The 17,580-nt window shown below is 37.8% G+C and overlaps 1 long non-coding RNA gene across 2 annotated transcripts in view; it reads left to right on the top strand.

The window, feature by feature from the left end:
• The window catches only part of LOC141585630 (uncharacterized), a 436,560-nt gene that overhangs the window by 282,692 nt on the left and 136,288 nt on the right, over positions 1 to 17,580 (top strand). For both annotated transcript variants that reach the window (XR_012519218.1, XR_012519217.1), the window contains one exon: positions 15,458 to 15,539. This is a non-coding gene — a long non-coding RNA (uncharacterized LOC141585630). The remainder of the gene's footprint in view (positions 1 to 15,457; positions 15,540 to 17,580) is intronic.

The raw sequence follows: 17,580 nt of genomic DNA, 5'->3' as shown, positions 1-17,580 counted from the left end.
TGATCACCACATTTCCAAACGAATTTTTACTGCCCACAGACCAGGAGATTCCTGGGCGGAAAAGCACCACAAGTCTGTAGTAAGGCTATTTCAGCTGTTGCAGTGGGTCTCCACACAAAAACTCACACAAATCAGGGGGCCATTACAACTGGCACCTGGAATGCCTGGGAGACAGAGTCACCCATTCAACTGAAAAAAGGAAGCTGAAACAGAGAGCTAGGTGATCTGGCTCAGCCAGTCCCACCCACAAAGACCAGCAATCTGAAATGCTCTGGACTGAGAGTTTCACATCAAGCACAGCTGGACCGGGGACAGTCCAGCTTCATGGAAGGAAGGGCGTCCGCCATTACCAAGGCAGTCCACCACTACCAAGGCAGTCTACCACTATCAAGGCAGTCTACCATTACTGAGGCAGTCCACCATTACCGTGCAGTCTGCCATTACAGAGACAGTCCTCCTGTACTGAGGCAGACTGCCATTACCAAGGAAGTACTAACTATACCTCTATAAACAAAACTGCAAGGAAGTTCACACAGCAGCTGGGCAGAGCCCACGACAGCTCAGCAACGCCTCTGCTGGCAGACTTTGACTAGGCTACCTCCTCGCTGGACAGGACATCTCTGAAAAGGAACTTATAAATCAAGCCCCACCTTCCCTGGACTGAGCACCTGGGAAAAAGGCAGTTATGAGTTCCGCTGCAGCAGACTTAAATGTACCTGCCCAACAGCTCTGAATGGAACAATGGAACTCACAGGTTAGCACTTGAGCTCCTATAAGGTACAGACTGTCTTCTCAAGCAGCTCCCCTACCCCCATATATCATAAAGGAGAGTTCAGGCTGACATCTGGCAGGTATCCTTCTGGGACAATGATGGAAGAAGAAACTGGCAGCAACCCTTACTGTTCTACAGCCGCTGCAGGTGACACCCAGGCAAGCAGGGTCTGGAGTGGACCTACAGCAGTCTTACAGCAGAGGGGCCTAACTCTTAGAAGGAAAACTGAAAAACAGAAATAACTTTATCATCAAGAAAAAGGACATCCACTCAGAGACCGCATCTGAAAGTCACCAACTACAAAGACCACAGACAGATAAATCCACAAAGATGGGAAGAAACCAGCGCAAAAATGATGAAAACACCCAAAACCAGAAAGCCTCTCCTCCTACAAGGGATTGCAATGCCTCACCAGCAAGGGAAAAAGTCTGGATGGAAAATGAATCTGATGAATTGACAGAAACAAGTTTCAGAAGGTGGGTTATAACAAACTTCTCTGAGCTAAAAGAACATGTTCTAACCCAATGCAAAGAAACTAAGAACCTTGAAAAAAGGATTGAAGAAAATGCTAAGAATAAATAGCTTGGAGAGGAATGTAAATGAATTGACGTAGCTGAAAAACACAACATGAGAACTTTGCGAAGCATATACAGGTTTCAGTAGCTGAATCAACCAAGGAGAAGGATATCAGAGATTGAAGATCAACTCAGTGAAATAAAATGAGAAGGTAAGATTAGAGAAAGAAAGAGTAAAAAGAAATGAACAAAGCCTCCAAGAAATATGGGATTATGTGAAAAGACCTAATGTACATATGATAGGTGTACCTGAATGTGATGGACAGAATGAATCCAAGCTGGAAAACACTCGTCAGGATATTATCCAGGAGAACTTCCCCAACCTAGCAAGGCAGGACAATGTTCAAGTCCAGAAAATACAGAGAACACCACAAAGATATTCCTCAAGAAGAGTAACCCCAAGGCACATAATCGTCAGATTCACCAGGGTTGAAATGAAGGAAAAAATGCTAAGGGCAGCCAGAGAGAAAGGTAAGGTCACCCACAAAGGAAAGCCCATCAGACCCACAGCAGATCTCTCCACAGAAACCCTATAAGCCAGAAGAGAGTGGGGGGCCAAAATTCAAATTCCTTAAAGAAAAGAACTTTCAACCTAGAATTTCATAACCAGCCAAACTAAGCTTCATAAGCAAAGGAGAAATAAAATCCTATGTGAACAAGCAATTGCTCAGAGATTTCATCACCACCAGGCCTGCCTTACAAGAGCCCCTGAAAGAAGCACTAAACATAGAAAGGAACAACCAGTACCAGCCACTTCAAAAACATACCAAATAGTAAAGAGCATTTGGTATGTTTTTGAAGAAGGGAAGAAACCAGCGCAAAAAGGATGAAAACACCCACACAATGAAGAAACTGCATCAACTAATTGGCAAAACAACCAGCTAGCATCAAAATGGCAGGTTCACATTGACACATAACAATATTAACCTTAAATGTAAATGGGCTAAATACCCCAATCAAAAGACACAGACTGGCAAATTGGATAAAAAGTCAAAACCCATTGGTGTGCTGTATCCAGGAAACCAATTTCACATTCAAGGATACACATAGGCTCAAAATAAAGGGATGGAAGAAATTTACCAAGCAAATGGAGAGCAAAAAAAAAAAAAAAAAGCAGGAGTTGCAATCCTAGTCTCTGATAAAATAGACGTTAAACCAACAAAGATCAAAAGAAACAAAGAAGGGCATTACATAACGGTAAAAGGATCAATGCAACAAGAAGAGCTAATGATCCTAAATATATACGCACCCAATACAGGAGCACCCAGATACCTAAAGCAGGTTCTTAACAACCTACAAAGAGACTTAGACTCCCACATAGTAATAGTGGGAGACTTTAACACTCCACTGTTAGTATTAGACAGATCAATGAGACAGAAAATTAACAAGGATATCCAGGACTTGGAAGTCAGATCTGAGCCAAGCAAACCCAATAGACATTTACAGAACTCTCCATCACAAATCCACAGAATCTACATTCTTCTCAGTACCACATCACACCTACTCTAAAATTGATCATATAATTGGAAGTAAATCACTCCTCAGCAAATGCAAAAGAATGGAAATGATAACAGTCTCTCAGACCACAGTGCAATCAAATTAGAACTCAGAATTAAGAAACTAACTCAGAACTGCACAACTGCATGGAAACTGAACAACTGGCTCTTGAATGTTGACTGGATAAACAATGAAATGAAGACAGAAATAAAAATGTTCTTCGAAATCAACGAGAATGAAGACACAACATACCAGAATATCTGAAACACATTTAAAACAGTGTCTAGAGGAAAATTTATAGCAATAAATGCCCACATGAGAAGTAAGGAAAGATCTAAAATCAATACCCTATCATCAAAATTGAAAGAGCTGGAAGAGCAAGATCAAAAAAACTCAAAACCTAGCAGAAGACAAGAAATGACTAAGATCATAGCAGAACTGAAGGAGATAGAGACAAAAAAAAAAAAAACCTTCAAAAATCAATAAATCCAGGAGCTGGTTTTTTGAAAAGATCAACAAAATAGACAGACTGCTAGCCAGATTAATAAAAAAGAAAAGAGAAGAATTAAATGGATGCAGTAAAAAACGATAAAGGGGATATCACCACAGAGTCCACAGAAATGCAAACCATCATCAGAGATTACTACAAACAACTCTATGCACATAAACCAGTAAACCTGGAAGAAATGGATAAATTCCTGGACACTTGTACCCTCCCAAGCCTAAACCAGGAAGAAGTTCAAACCCTGAATAGACCAATAACAAGGGCTGAAGTTGAGGCAGCAATGAATAGCCTACCAACCAAAAAAAGCCCAGGTCCAGATGAGTTCACAGCTGAATTTTACCAGACATACAAAGAGGAGCTGGTACCACTCCTTCTGAAACTAATCCAAACAATCCAAAAAGAGAGAATCCTTCCCAAATCATTTTATGAGACTAACATCATCCTGATACCAAAACCTGGCCGAGACTCACCAAGAAAAGAAAACTTCAGGCTAATACCCATGATGAACATAGATGCAAAAATCTTCAATAAAATACTGGCAAACTGATTGCAACAGCACATCAAAAAGCTTATCCGTCATGATCAAGTAGGCTTCATTCCGAGGATGCAAGGCTGGTTCAACATACGCAAGTCTATAAACATAAGTGACCACATAAACAGAACCAAAGACAAAAACCACATGATTATCTCCATAGATGCAGAGAAGGCCTTCTACAAAATTCAACAGCTCTTCATTCTAAAAATCTGAATAGACTAGGTATCGATGGAACATATCTCAAAATAATAAAAGCTATTTGCAACAAACCAACAGCCAATATGAACGGGCAAAAACTGGAAGCATTCCCTTTGAAATCTGGCACTAGGCAAGGATGCCCTCTCTCACCACTCCTGTTCAATATAGTATTGGAAGTTCTAGCCAAAGCAGTCAAACAAGAAAAAGAAATAAAGCGTATTCAATTAGGAAAGGAGGAAGTCAAATTGTCTCTATTTGCAGATGACATGATTGCATATTTAGAAGACTCCATCGTCTCAACCCAAAATCTCCTAAAACTGATGAGCAACTTCAGCCAAGTCTCAGCATACAAAATCAGTGTGCAAAAATCACAAGCATTCCTGTACACCAGTAACAGACTTAAAGAGAGCCAAATCAAGAACAGACTGCCATTCACAATTGCTACAAAGAGAGTAAAAGACCTAGGAATACAACTAACAAAGGATGTAAAGGACCTCTTCAAGGAGAACTACAAACCACTGCTCAAGGAAATAAGAGAGGACACAAACAGATGGAGAAACATTCCATGCTCATGGTTAGGAAGAATCAATATTGGGAAAATGGCCATATTCCCCAAAGTAATTTATAGATTCAGTGCTATCCTCATCAAGCTACCTATGACCCTCTTCACAGAACTGGAAAAAACCATCTTAAATTTCATATGGAACCAAAAGAGAGCCCACATAGGCAAGTCAATTCTAAGCAAAAAGAACAAAGCTGGAGGCATCGTGCTACCTGACTTCAAACTATACTACAAGGCTACAGTAATAAAAACAGCATGATACTGGTACGAAAACAGAGATATAGACCAATGGAACAGAACAGGGGCCTCAGAAGCAATGCCACACATCTACAACCATCTGATCTTTGACAAACCTGAGAAAAACAAGCAATGGGGAAAGGATTCCCTGTTTAATAAATGGTGTTGGGAAAACTGGCTAGCCATGTGCAGAAAGCAGAAGCTGGACCCCTTCCTGACAACTTACACTAAAATTAATTCCAGATGGATTAAAAACTTAAATATAAGAACTAACACCACAAAATCCTAGAAGGAAACCTAGGCAAAACCATTCCGGACATAGGCATAGGCAAGGACTTCATGTCTAAAATACCAAAAGCATTGGCAACAAAAGCCAAAATAGACAAATGGGATCTAATTAAACTCCAGAGCTTCTGCACAGCAAAAGAAACATCATTAGAGTGAACTGCCAACCAATAGAATGGGAAAAAATTTTTGCAATCTACCCATCTGACAAAGGACTTATATCCAGAATCTACAAAGAACTAGAACAGATTTACAAGAAAAAATAATAATAAATCCATTCAAAAGTGGGCAAAGGATATGAACTGACACATTTCAAAAGAAGACATATATGAGGCCAACAAACACATGAAAAAATGCTCATCATCGCTAGTCATTAGAGAAAAGCAGATCAACACTACATTGAGATACCACCTCATGCCAGTTAGAATGGTGATTACTAAAAAATCTGGAGACAACAGATGCTGGAGCGGTTGTGGAGAAGTAGGAACACTTTTATATTGTTGGTGGGAGTGTAAATTAGTTCAACCATTGTGAAAGACAGTGTGACGATTCCTAAAGGACCTACAAATAGAAATTCCATTTGACCCAGCAATCCCATTACTGGGTATGTAGCCAAAGGATTATAAATCATTCTATTGTAAGGACACATGCACACGTATGTTCATTGCAGCACTGTTTACAATAGCAAAGAGTTGGAACCAACCCAAATGCCCATCGATGATAGACTGGACAGGGAAAATGTAGCACATATACACCATGGAGTACTATGCATCCATAAAAAACAATGAGTTCGTGTCCTTTGTAGGGACATGGATGAACCTGGAAACCATCATTCTCAGCAAACTGACTCAAGAACAGAAAATCAAACACTGCATGTTCTCACTCATAGGCAGGTGTTGAACAGTGAGAACACATGGACACAGGGAGGGGAGCATCACACACTGGGGTCTGTTGGTGGGGGGACTAGGAGAGGGACAGTGTAGGGTAGAGAGTTGGGGAGGGATAACATGGGGAGAAATGCCAGATATAGGTGATGGAGATGGAGGCAGCAAACCACATTGCCATGTATGTACCCATGCAACAATCCTGCATGTTCTTCACATGTACCCCAGAACCTAAAGTGCAATAAAATTTCATATATATATATATATATAAAATACATAAATTAGCCAGGAATAGTGGCAGTTATATAGATAATCCCAGAAATTCAGAATCAATTGCCTGGCATGGGCCTAGGCATCAGCATTTTAAAGCAATTCGTGTGGTTCTATTTTGCAGCCACAGCTGACAACCACTGCATAAAATTATAATCAGCTATAGTGACCAATTTGCCCTTGTTTGTCCAGGTTTCCTCATTTTAACACTATAAGTCTCATGCCCCAGAAAACTTTCAGTCCCAGGTAAACCAGAACAGTTGGTAACCCCAGGCCTTGAAGTCTATGCTGTCAGCCTCCTAAAGAAGACCTGAGTCATATAAATCCTATAAATGCACAGGCTCTGTAATTATGTAGAGGAAGCAGCACTGGGCTCACAGTCCAGAAACCCAGGTTTCAGCTTTTCTTCTTGCCATTCCTAACTATGTGACTTTGGGGAGAGTGACTTAACTCTTTACAGATTGAGTGCCCTCAGTTCCCTGCTTCCTCACTGCCATGTCATCATGGGGATCAAATAACAGCTCACGTGCCAGATGAGGAAACTGGAGCTCAAGGAGGATAAATGACAATGCTGGGGTCATTGAATTGGTAAGAGATGTGCTCTGACTTCCAGGCCTGATTGTCTTTTACTGCAGCTGTTCTGTAGGAATGCAGAGGGATTCTCATGGCTACCATTGACCTACGAATCACTACCCCAGTCTGAGAGCAAAGCAGTGGGCCATTTACTTTCCATACACTTGCTTCAGTGTATATATTTACAGACTTTTCTTTTTGATCTTTATTTTGAACAAAGATTGTCTGTATACAATGTATTTGGAGGAGGTAGCTTAATTTGCTCCAACTTCGAGGTCTTGGGGGTGAATTTAGATTGTGTCTGAGCAGGTGTTTAACGGGAAAATTTCAGCTCCCTCTCCCATCATTGTGTGACAACTGCCTACAGGATTCAGTACAGTAATGTGCTGTACAGGTTTGTAGCCTAGGAGCACTAGGCTACACCATACAGTCTATATGTGTAGCAGGCTATAGCACATAGGTGTGTATTAGTACACTCTGTGATGTTTGGATGATGAAATCTTCTAATGATGCATTTCTCAGAACGTTTACCTATCATTAAGCAATGCATGACTGTAGTTGCCTAGTGAGAATTAGAAAATCTTTCTCTAACCAGAATTTGTGCTTAAAGGATATTACTGTATACCTTTAAAATAGCACTCGTGCCACATAAGGTGTAATATTCAACAAAACATATTTGGGAATCCAGTTCAAATAGAAAAATAATTTTTAATATTAAATTAAACGCTATTTAATATTTAAATTGTCATTGGTATCATTTTGAATATGTTTCTATAGATAAGATATTTTCTATAATTACATTTCATCATCACTATTGTCTTCTAAGACATCATTGCCTCATATTTAAGATGAGAAAATAGGTTCTGTGAGTTTCACTGATTTGTTCAGTGTCACTCAGCTAGATTGCTGATAGGGACAGGACTTGTAATTTGCCTGAATGCCATGTCCTGTTATTCTACGTATTCTGCCTAATGTCGAAGTAGTCCCCTCAGCAGAATCTATGTGTTTCTAGGATCATTATTTATCCTTTGTCTCCTGTTACCTAGTACATAAATGTTTAGTATCTTAAGAGTCCCAACTTTCCATTTATTTCACCATACACCCCTTGAAATTCTCTATGAAGTGTCCCAACAGATCACTGACAAAGGAGACTTGGGGCTAGACTTACTTATCAGACACTTCTCTCTAACCCACTGAATATCTCATTACCATTGACCAGCCGGATGTCAGCATGTCACACATTATTCTGAGAGCATAGCAGGAGCCCCTCAGGTCGTCAGATAATCAAGAAACAGTGTTATGAGAGTTGACATCTTATGAATAATTATTTTAAAAATCTGTTCATTTCTGTTCCTTCAGCTCTAGATGAGCGAGTTGGTTCTACCAAGTTGCTCAGTCAAACTGTGATTTCTTAAACAAGATGCCAGTCACCCTTATTTTTCTAAAGTAACTTTTTCATGGGCTTCATTGTGAGAGTGTATTATTAAAAAGTATATAACAAATAACTGAATGTAAAACAGGAAACTCTTGGACACCTCTGGGAATTCCTCTTAGAGTTGTTGGGCTTTAGTTCTTTTCCTGTTTCATATCAGCATCTAACCGTATCTCAACATAGAAAAGTTACAGTAAACATATGGTATTATAATCTTATGGGACCTCTATTATATACACATATATATGTATATATGCAGTCCATTATTAATGGAAACATCATTACCTGGTGCATGACTTTATGTCAGTGATGTGATTGTCTTCTAGATTGCTTTCAGAAGAGCTCAGGTCTTTGTTGTGATTCTTCCCTATGTTAGTCAAGTGGCCTTCACAAAGGCAACCTGTGTGAGACAGGATGTTTCTTTTATGCATAAAATAGGACAATCTTACCCTTTTTACTTCACAAGGTTTCAGAAAAGGGCCAAAGAAAATGCATACAAAGTTGTGAAGTACAATAGTAATGAGAAAGATCATTATTTTGAAGAGTCCTGTGAACTCCTGAAATTCACATCTGTGGGCTTAGAGAAGTAGGTTTATAGGCTATAAATCCAGAGAAATCTTGAACATCAGGGTGGAACCAAGGCTGCCTCCTGGGGTTGAACTGTCTTCTTCCATATCTTGTGGGGAAATTACTCTGTCTTAGTGTCCTGCAATAATCTTTAAGTAGAGCAATTGTTCCTCCTTCCCTATACCCTAATACTGCTTGCGTAGGTCATAAAAGAGGCTCCACGCAGGGATAAATATCAGGCAGGCTTAAGAATTTTCGTAACGGAATGTCAACCTTACTCTATAACACAGGGACCCAATTTAGGCAAAAGTGCAGAAGCTCTAAATTCAATGACCACCAGAGAAGGTAACACTGAACTCACTAATTCCCTTATACTACTTTTCAAAAACCAATTTTAAAAATGGATTCTTAGGACAGATAGTCAAAAAATCATGGCTTAATCTTTTAATATATGAGGATTCTTTACAAACCTAAACAATTATCAAGGCCTTCCTTAAAAGGTAGTAGTTTTATTTAGTAACCATTGATAGAGAAAATACATAGTGATTAAAGATACCACCTACCACCAAGAGTTCAAAAGCATTATAATAAAAAATTTCTACCTATACCTGTAAAAACAGCCATATGTATCTGTGTGAGATCTATTTATTCAGTATGTCGGAAATACGTGGTGAAGAAACTCTCATGAAAGCTACTGAGGTCTGCGTGAGTACTTTGGACTCTGGCTGATAATCACTACTCCTTCACCTTTTTGGCTTTGCCCCAGCAAAAACACCTTCACTCTGCTATACTGAATATGTTATACTCAGCTTTTGTGGAAGTTTGTATAATGATCATTATGTTATCTTACACCACTTATAAGCAGACAATGAATTTGTTTCAGAATTTAATGTCAGAAAATTATTTTATTTCCTGAATAACAAATGCATGATAAAAATTGTTGAGGCAAGTGATAAATATATGAAAGGAATATGCTTGCCTACCCAAGCAGTGCCCTCTGGAGTGGCAGTTCCAGAGTCGGATCCTTTAATCACAGCAGCACCTGCCAGACTCAACACTGACTCACACTAACCAAACTGAAGAGACCAATATATAAATCAGAATACTAACATGTGATTTCACAAGAGAGGAGACAACTATCCAGTGAAGGAACACGTGTCCACTATCCAGCATATTGCCTATCCAGTATTTAAGTGTTTGAGGGGCAAATTATTCATCAAAGCTTGGCAAATGCAACCAGCGGTTTCTCCTAAGTTTATTTCTCCTTTCTTATGTACCTTGCTGAAAACATTCTTAGGGATGCTGCTTGAAGCAATCTCAGTGCTTGTTTCTGTCCTTTTTCATAAGATTTTTAAAAAACATTCATCCAACTTGAAGTGCCCCTACCTCTTTGGTTGGGTTCACTCAGAAACAGACCATAAGAAAAACAATTAAATTCAAACCATTTATACGGAAGGAGATTCCAGCCACCACCGATGAGAGTTGGGAAGGCTATTGGTCTGTTCTCACACTGCTATAAAGAACTACTGGAAACTGCATAATTTATAAAGAAGAGATGTTTAATCGACCCATAATTCCACACGGCAAGGGAGGCTTCAGGAAACTCACAATCATGGTGGACAGTGAAGGAGAAACAAGGCACATCTTCATATGGCCAAAGCAGGAGGTAGACAGCAAAGTGGAAAGAGAGCTACAGACTTTTAAATATCCAGATCTTATGAGAATACTATCATAAGACAGCACTAGTGGGTATGGTGCTAAGCCATTAGAAATGACCCCCATGATCCAATCACCTCCTACCAGGCCCCTCCTTCAACACAGGGGATTACAATTTGACAGGAGATTTGAGTGGGGACACAGAGCCAAACCATATAGAAAGTATGATGAAAAGGGGGAAAAAACTCCACTATAGGGTGTGTTATGGAGCCGGTTATCATTGTGGCATCTGGATCTCAATCCCACTCGAGATCTTTGGGAGATGACAGAACACTCCGTGGGTAGCTTTATTGCCATGTGGCTTCCTCAGTATGGCTGCTTACTTCATCAAGTGAGCAAGGAGGATCTCTGCTAAGAAGTCTTACGTAACATAACATCATCATGGGGATGACATCTCTCACTTTTGCCATATAATGTAACCTAACCAAGGGGGTGACATCCCATCATTTTTGACATATTATATTGGTTAGAAGCAAGTCCCAGGTCCTGCACACACTCTAGAGAATGAGATTACACAAAGGAGTAGACATCAGGAAGTGGGAAATCACTGGGGATCACCTTAGGGTCTGTCAGCCACAGACACATAGTGAGTACTCAATAAATATTAATTTGCTTCTCCTGTCTTGAATTCTTTCAAGATTACATGTATTATTACCATCACAATACATTTAAACTGGAATAAAGATCCATGGTAGACATTGACATTTGGGATTGAGAAAACAATTCAGACATGACAGCTCCATGGTGACACTGTCGGATCACATTACCTGCCAGTGCACAGTTACCACACATTTAATGTGGTGAAATGTTATGGCCACATCACAGTCAGGCTAAGCTGATGGTTTTAATTTGGGTATAAGGCTAGAGCTATGCTGATGCTTTTCACTGCTGGCTAGACCAGGGGCAAGTCACATTTCCATGAGTTTCTGCTATCAGGAGGAAAGCTTTGTTCCCTCTTCATCTTGAACTTTTCAAGCACATAAAAGCTAGTACTTCCCAGGTGGAAAAAAACTGTCATTAGACATTAGTCCCTTGCATTTTATATTGAATGAGATTCTGAGTGAGTTATGAAAATATAGGAGTTGGCATATTCAAGCTCTGGGAACTATAAGTGGCAACTGAAATTTGGCTTTCCTAACGACTTGATGAAAAAAAAAAAAGCTTGTAAAAGTCCACAGGCAGCTTCCACAAAGTCACCTGAGGATAAGCTGCAAAAATGCTTTATACGCATGTAGCCACTGTCATTTCCAACTCCTCTCCCAATCCTGCTGAATGAATCTCCAAAAAAGGTGCCTTGGCAGTCAACCTTTATTGCAACAAGAAACTTTCATGATTCAACTTTGAGGATTATATTCTTGGAGTTGACCTCTGTTGATTTTTAAGAGATTAGGGTTGTTTTATTTATTGCTGATGCTATTACCAATATATATGGGCTGAGGCCTCTATAAGCGAGGTAGTGGGATTTCCTATGGTTTTAAATGTCTTGTCTGTGAACTCAAGAACCTGCGAAGTCTGAGGTTGTAACATTGGAAATAAGAAGACACTGTGAAGAAGACAGACATTATCTTAGAAGTTCTAATTTATAAGGTTTTGCTGTCTACCTGTAGATATTCTTGATGAAACCATTGGTGAAAAGGGTTCAATTAGTTCTAAAACTCACAGGAAAGTTGATCCAAAAACCACCGAAATAATTCCCCAAGCTCTCTGTAGACTACCATTAAGGTTATGAATACCTTGGCATTAATTGTTGGTGGTTAACTCAAGTTGGCTATTGGTGAAGAAAGAAAAAGAAGCCCAAGATAAGAAGTACTTGCACTTTGAGTGTTCAGCGGGTTAAAGACCCCTGATTTGTGTGGGCCAAATCTAGTGATTTGGTAGGGATCCCCTTCAGTTCTGTACCTCCCCAGAGGTAACCTCTTCCTTTTAATCAGCAGGGATTCTGCCATTACTATTACATTGAGTATGCATTTCAGATAGGTTGGTACAATGAAGGTGCTCAATTTACATGATAATGTCCTAAAATCAGTTTAGGATATCTAGCAATATCCTTCTTCCTGGTATATATTCATTGCCTCTTCTTTTGTTTGAATATAAATGACACCAGTATGTAGGCAGTAGGTCATCTGTGTAAACAGATAACTTCAGGTTAGTGTTCATATGCTGGATAATCTTCATGACTTATAATATTTCCATTGAAAAGTGATGTTAAATGCTTGTGGTGAAAACTATGGGTTGCTCTTATATTTATAGAGAAAGTCTCCACTGTCTTGTTCTACTAAGGCACTGTTTGAATAATCCATCTATCTTGGTGCCCCCTAGATGAAGATACTTAATGAAAGTTCAATACCTTTTTCCCTTTAAAAAAGCTCTTTATTATTTAGTTGGGGAATATTATTATTATGTAGACAAAGGAAAAATGTCTTAGTACTCTGTAAGTCACTAAAAACACTAATAAGAGCTGTGTGCCTGGTGATCAGTACCATGGGAAGTAGGAAATGGACTGAATACATACTTAGGTTTAAATGATATCTCTGCCATTTAACAGCTTTGCAATATTAGGCAAGTTAGGCGACTTACTTACTTCTGTAAGCTTAGTTCTACATCTGCAAAACGGGAATGACAAAACTTCTATTTAATGATGTGAATATGAAGATTAAATAAGGTAATCCATGTCCAGCCTTAGAGTACTCAGTATAAGTCAGCTATTATTGTTGTTACAGAAGAAAAAGAAAATATTGTTAGTTTGGTAATCTAAAGGGCATCATGGAAGAGATATTTGAGTTAGGTCTTGGAAATTGCTGGATTTGCTTGGTCTTGATTTCATTTTTTAATTATCTTAAAACATGTACTACAAATCCACTGCATAAAATATTAAAATTATAATAAAAAAATCAATGATTTCACCTCTCAAAGATCATTTCTGTTAATATTTTAGTGTGCTTTCTCATCCCTCCTATCACTTACATATTTTTTTATCATTTTACGTGGGAAAAGGCGTTAAATACAACTCTTCCTTTCTCAGGTTTAGTTGAGGTTTTACAGGATGCCATGTGCCACTCTAAAGCAAGGAACTAAACCATCTATACAGAAATTGCATTTGGGGTGCTCTTTTGCCAGCATTATTCCCACTGTCACCTTCATCCTAAAAAAGAAAAGGTAAAGAAGCCATTAGGAAGTAGGAGATTTGTAAAAAAAATAATGCCTTTAGGTCAATGGCTGAGACAATTTTGCCCCACCAAGGACATTTGACAATATTTGGAGACGTTTTTGGTTGTTGCAACTGGGAATTGATGCTACTAGCATCTTGTAGGTAGAGGCCAGGGATGCTGCTTAATATCTGCAATACACAGGACAGCTTCACACAACAAAGGATTATCCAGTGCCAAAAGTCAATAGTGCCTACTGGGATCGCTTGGTCAAGGTCCTCTGAAATTTGGTAAACACACATAGCAGTATTTGCTTCACTCCTAGGAAAACTCTGAAGAGCAAGGGCTGACTACAGCTATCAGTGGCAACAGAAGAAAGAAAAAGAAGCCCAAGATAAGAAGTACTTGTACTTTGAGTGTTCAGTCAGTTAAAGACCCCGGAGTTTTGTGGCCCACATGAACAATGACTTCAATCATTTCAAAAAGGGTCTGTTGTAAAACAGATCTCCAGAACTTTTTCATCTTGCAAAACTGAAACTCTATACCCATTAAATGGCAACTCCTGTTTTCCCTCTTCCCCTACCCTTAATAACCACCATCCTACTTTCTACTTCTATGAATTCAACTACTTTGGATATAAGAGGAATAACACAGTATGTGTCTTTTTGTGCCTGGCTTATTTCACTCAGCATATTTTCAAGGTTCATCCATGTTGTGGCAATGAAAGGATTTCCTTCGTTTTTCAGGCAGAATAGTATGTTATTGTATGTGTATATCACATTTTGTATATTCATTCATCTTTCAGTGTGTTTTAAGGAATTCATCCATTCTTATTGACGTGGAAGTAGAGAATAAATTCACCCATTGTCCCCGCTATGAATTATCTATACATATTAAATTCTGTGGAGACTAGTTGTCTCCAGTCCTTTTTACTGCTAGCATCCAATGATTAAAATTTTTTTTCTCATTCTGTTGTTTAATTACTTTTCATTTTCAGTTTTCCTGATCGTGATATACTGTTTTCTTATCTTTCAAATATTTGGGCAGAAATAATGTGATCGTGTAGTACATTTATCTTGGAATGAGTAATATATTTAAATTATATTTATATAATGAGCCATTAAACTTTAATAACAATTAACATTTTGTGGTAAAATTTTCACAGCTACCAATAAATAATTGCTATAATTAGATTATTTTGTGGTAATGGAAAAGGAATGTTACTTACTATATGACAGCATAATTTATGTCCTATGAAAGTATCCTTAGACTTATCTTGGAAATGCCACAGTGTCATTTTAGTAAAATAAACAAATGACAAAATGCTGTGAACTAAAAAATGAAACATAATATTTAGCTAAATTTTACCAATGAGGATTTTTCCCATTTTTATCTTAAGGTATTTTCTAAGGAGTACATGAACAAAAAATAACTTCTAATATTAGAAACATTGTTTATTGTTACATCGATAAAATCTTTTGTTTGCTGAATTTGTTCCTTTCTTCATGAGTTAAAGCGAAATATCCATCTACTCTGTTATGAATGATACTCTACTTGATTGGGCAGAGAATTGTCCTAATAAATATACAAATAGCCTATCTTTGAAACCTAAAAAATTACAATAAAATATTTTAAAAGGTTCAAAATACTAAAGCTGTCTACAATATGAATAACATTCTCTTAATTTTCTTGTCCTTGTATAGGACACATCCTGGACTTCCTGGATATGTTCCTTTGTTGAAGACGCACATTCAGAATGTCTGGAGAGCACAGCACTAGCATAATGTGAGCACTCATCTTACTATTATTAAAAACAAAATTTTAAGTAGTTAATTTGATCAACCTATGTTTTATGACTTTCTCCATAAGTTTTGCATTTGATTTTATTCTTATAGCGTTGTTTCCATCTTTGAGGTTATGGTACTAATTATCTAATTTTGTGCTATTTTTAATATTTAAAAATATTTTAATTTTGTTAAATTTAGGTTGATGCATAATACATACTAAGAATTGAATTTCCCCCCGAAGTTTTATCTATTGTGTAATCATCTTTTATTTAATAATTGCTCTCTAGTCATTTCTGATATAATTTTTATCCTAAAAAATTTTCATATACTAGAGACTGTTTCTGGAATTTGTTTTATCTGTGTTTATTTGTTTACCACTGACACTATTTTATTCACTATAGCTTTATAACACATTTTATTATCTGAGAGAATGAATCATTACTCATGCTTTGGTTTCTTTTTTCATAAAATATTTTTGCCCGTTTGTTTTTTAGAAATATAAGATTTGAGAGTATAGAGATGAAGAAACAAAAGATATTCCACAAAGGGAAATAAAAACAAAACAAGCAAACAAAAAGAAAACACCCACTGAAAAGATGCCCCCTAGGCCCAAAGTAAGGTTGAGTTTTAGAGAGTCGTCTTTTTTTCTTCTCATCTCTACTCTCTTAAAGCTAGATTTGTCTTCTGGTTTGAATCATCTAGATCAAAAAATTAGGGAAGGATAAAAGTTACACATTCGTTAGTGGAAATGCGTATCAGTACAGTAGTAGTCTTATCGCGTCATTTGTTTCTTATTTAATTGGCTCTTTAGAGCATGTCTATGTAAATAGAAAGTTTCAAAAATATTCTGAGGAAGTAAAGTTTTATTATCATAATGGGTTTTCCTAAACGTGATAGTTGCTTCATACTGCCCTCCACAGAAACCCTTCCTCCCACCACTTTTAGCAAACCTGAGTCAAGATTCAAGGAAGACTCTGGTTTTAAAATTGGGAGGTTTTGGCCTGGTTTCATTTTTAGGCTTTAGAGGTAATAGAAACTTAAAACAAAATGAAAGCTCTATAAATCTCCAAACCTCTATTTTATAATAAATATTTTCTAATGCCTTGTGTTCTATTCTGAATGAAATTTATAACAATTTAACCTACCCATACACAGATTTTTAAAAATCAATATAATCTTAAACAGAATGGCATACATTTATTTATTTATTTATTTATTTATTTATTTATTTATTTTGAGATGGAGTCTTGCTCTGTCACCTAGGCTAGAGTGCACTGATGCGATCTCAGCTCACTGCAACTTCCACCTCCTGGATTTCAAATTATTCTCCTGCGTCAGCCTCCCAAGTAACTGAGATTACAGGCACCTGCCACTGTGCCAGGCTAATTTTTTTATTTTTATACTTTTAGTAGAGATGAGGTTTCACCATCTTGGCAAGGCTGGTCTTGAACTCCAGACCTCGTGATCCACCTGCCTCAGTCTCCCAAAGTGCTGGGATTACAGGTGTGAGTCACCGTGCCCAGCCAGAAATTTATAATTTCAAAATGTAAAAGCTTAGTACAGTCACACTAAAAGGTATAGTGAAATTGTTAGATATTTGCAACTCTCTATAGCAATCAACATGAACAAAATAGCTACAAATTCAGACCAGTGGGTTGTTTGTGGTGTTGACAACTCAAAAGCATAAGTTCAATAACTGTCAGCATGAGATATTCCACAATGGTAAATCACTTTTGATAAAGTTCAGCCTAAACCAAAGTATGATTTTCTCTTGATTTTTATGTTATTACACACTTGAAAAAGTCAGTGTATATGTAAAATAAGCTGCAATCTAGGTTCATCTGATACATATCCACTTCCTCAATGCATTCTGAAAGTACTGTAAATTCTTCACTTTCCTAAGTGATAGGTTGTTATGGGCCACTAAATGTGGCCCATAACTTTTCCACATTCCCAATATTATAGTGGAAAAGAAGGCTGAATCCACCATGATAATCCCAGGTATTTCAGACAGACAGGAATGAGCACAGATTGGAAAA

Source organism: Saimiri boliviensis, chromosome 9 (genome assembly GCF_048565385.1).
Source record: "Saimiri boliviensis isolate mSaiBol1 chromosome 9, mSaiBol1.pri, whole genome shotgun sequence".
In the NCBI taxonomy this organism is placed as follows: domain Eukaryota; kingdom Metazoa; phylum Chordata; class Mammalia; order Primates; family Cebidae; genus Saimiri; species Saimiri boliviensis.
This window is presented reverse-complemented; position numbering and strand designations above follow the sequence as displayed.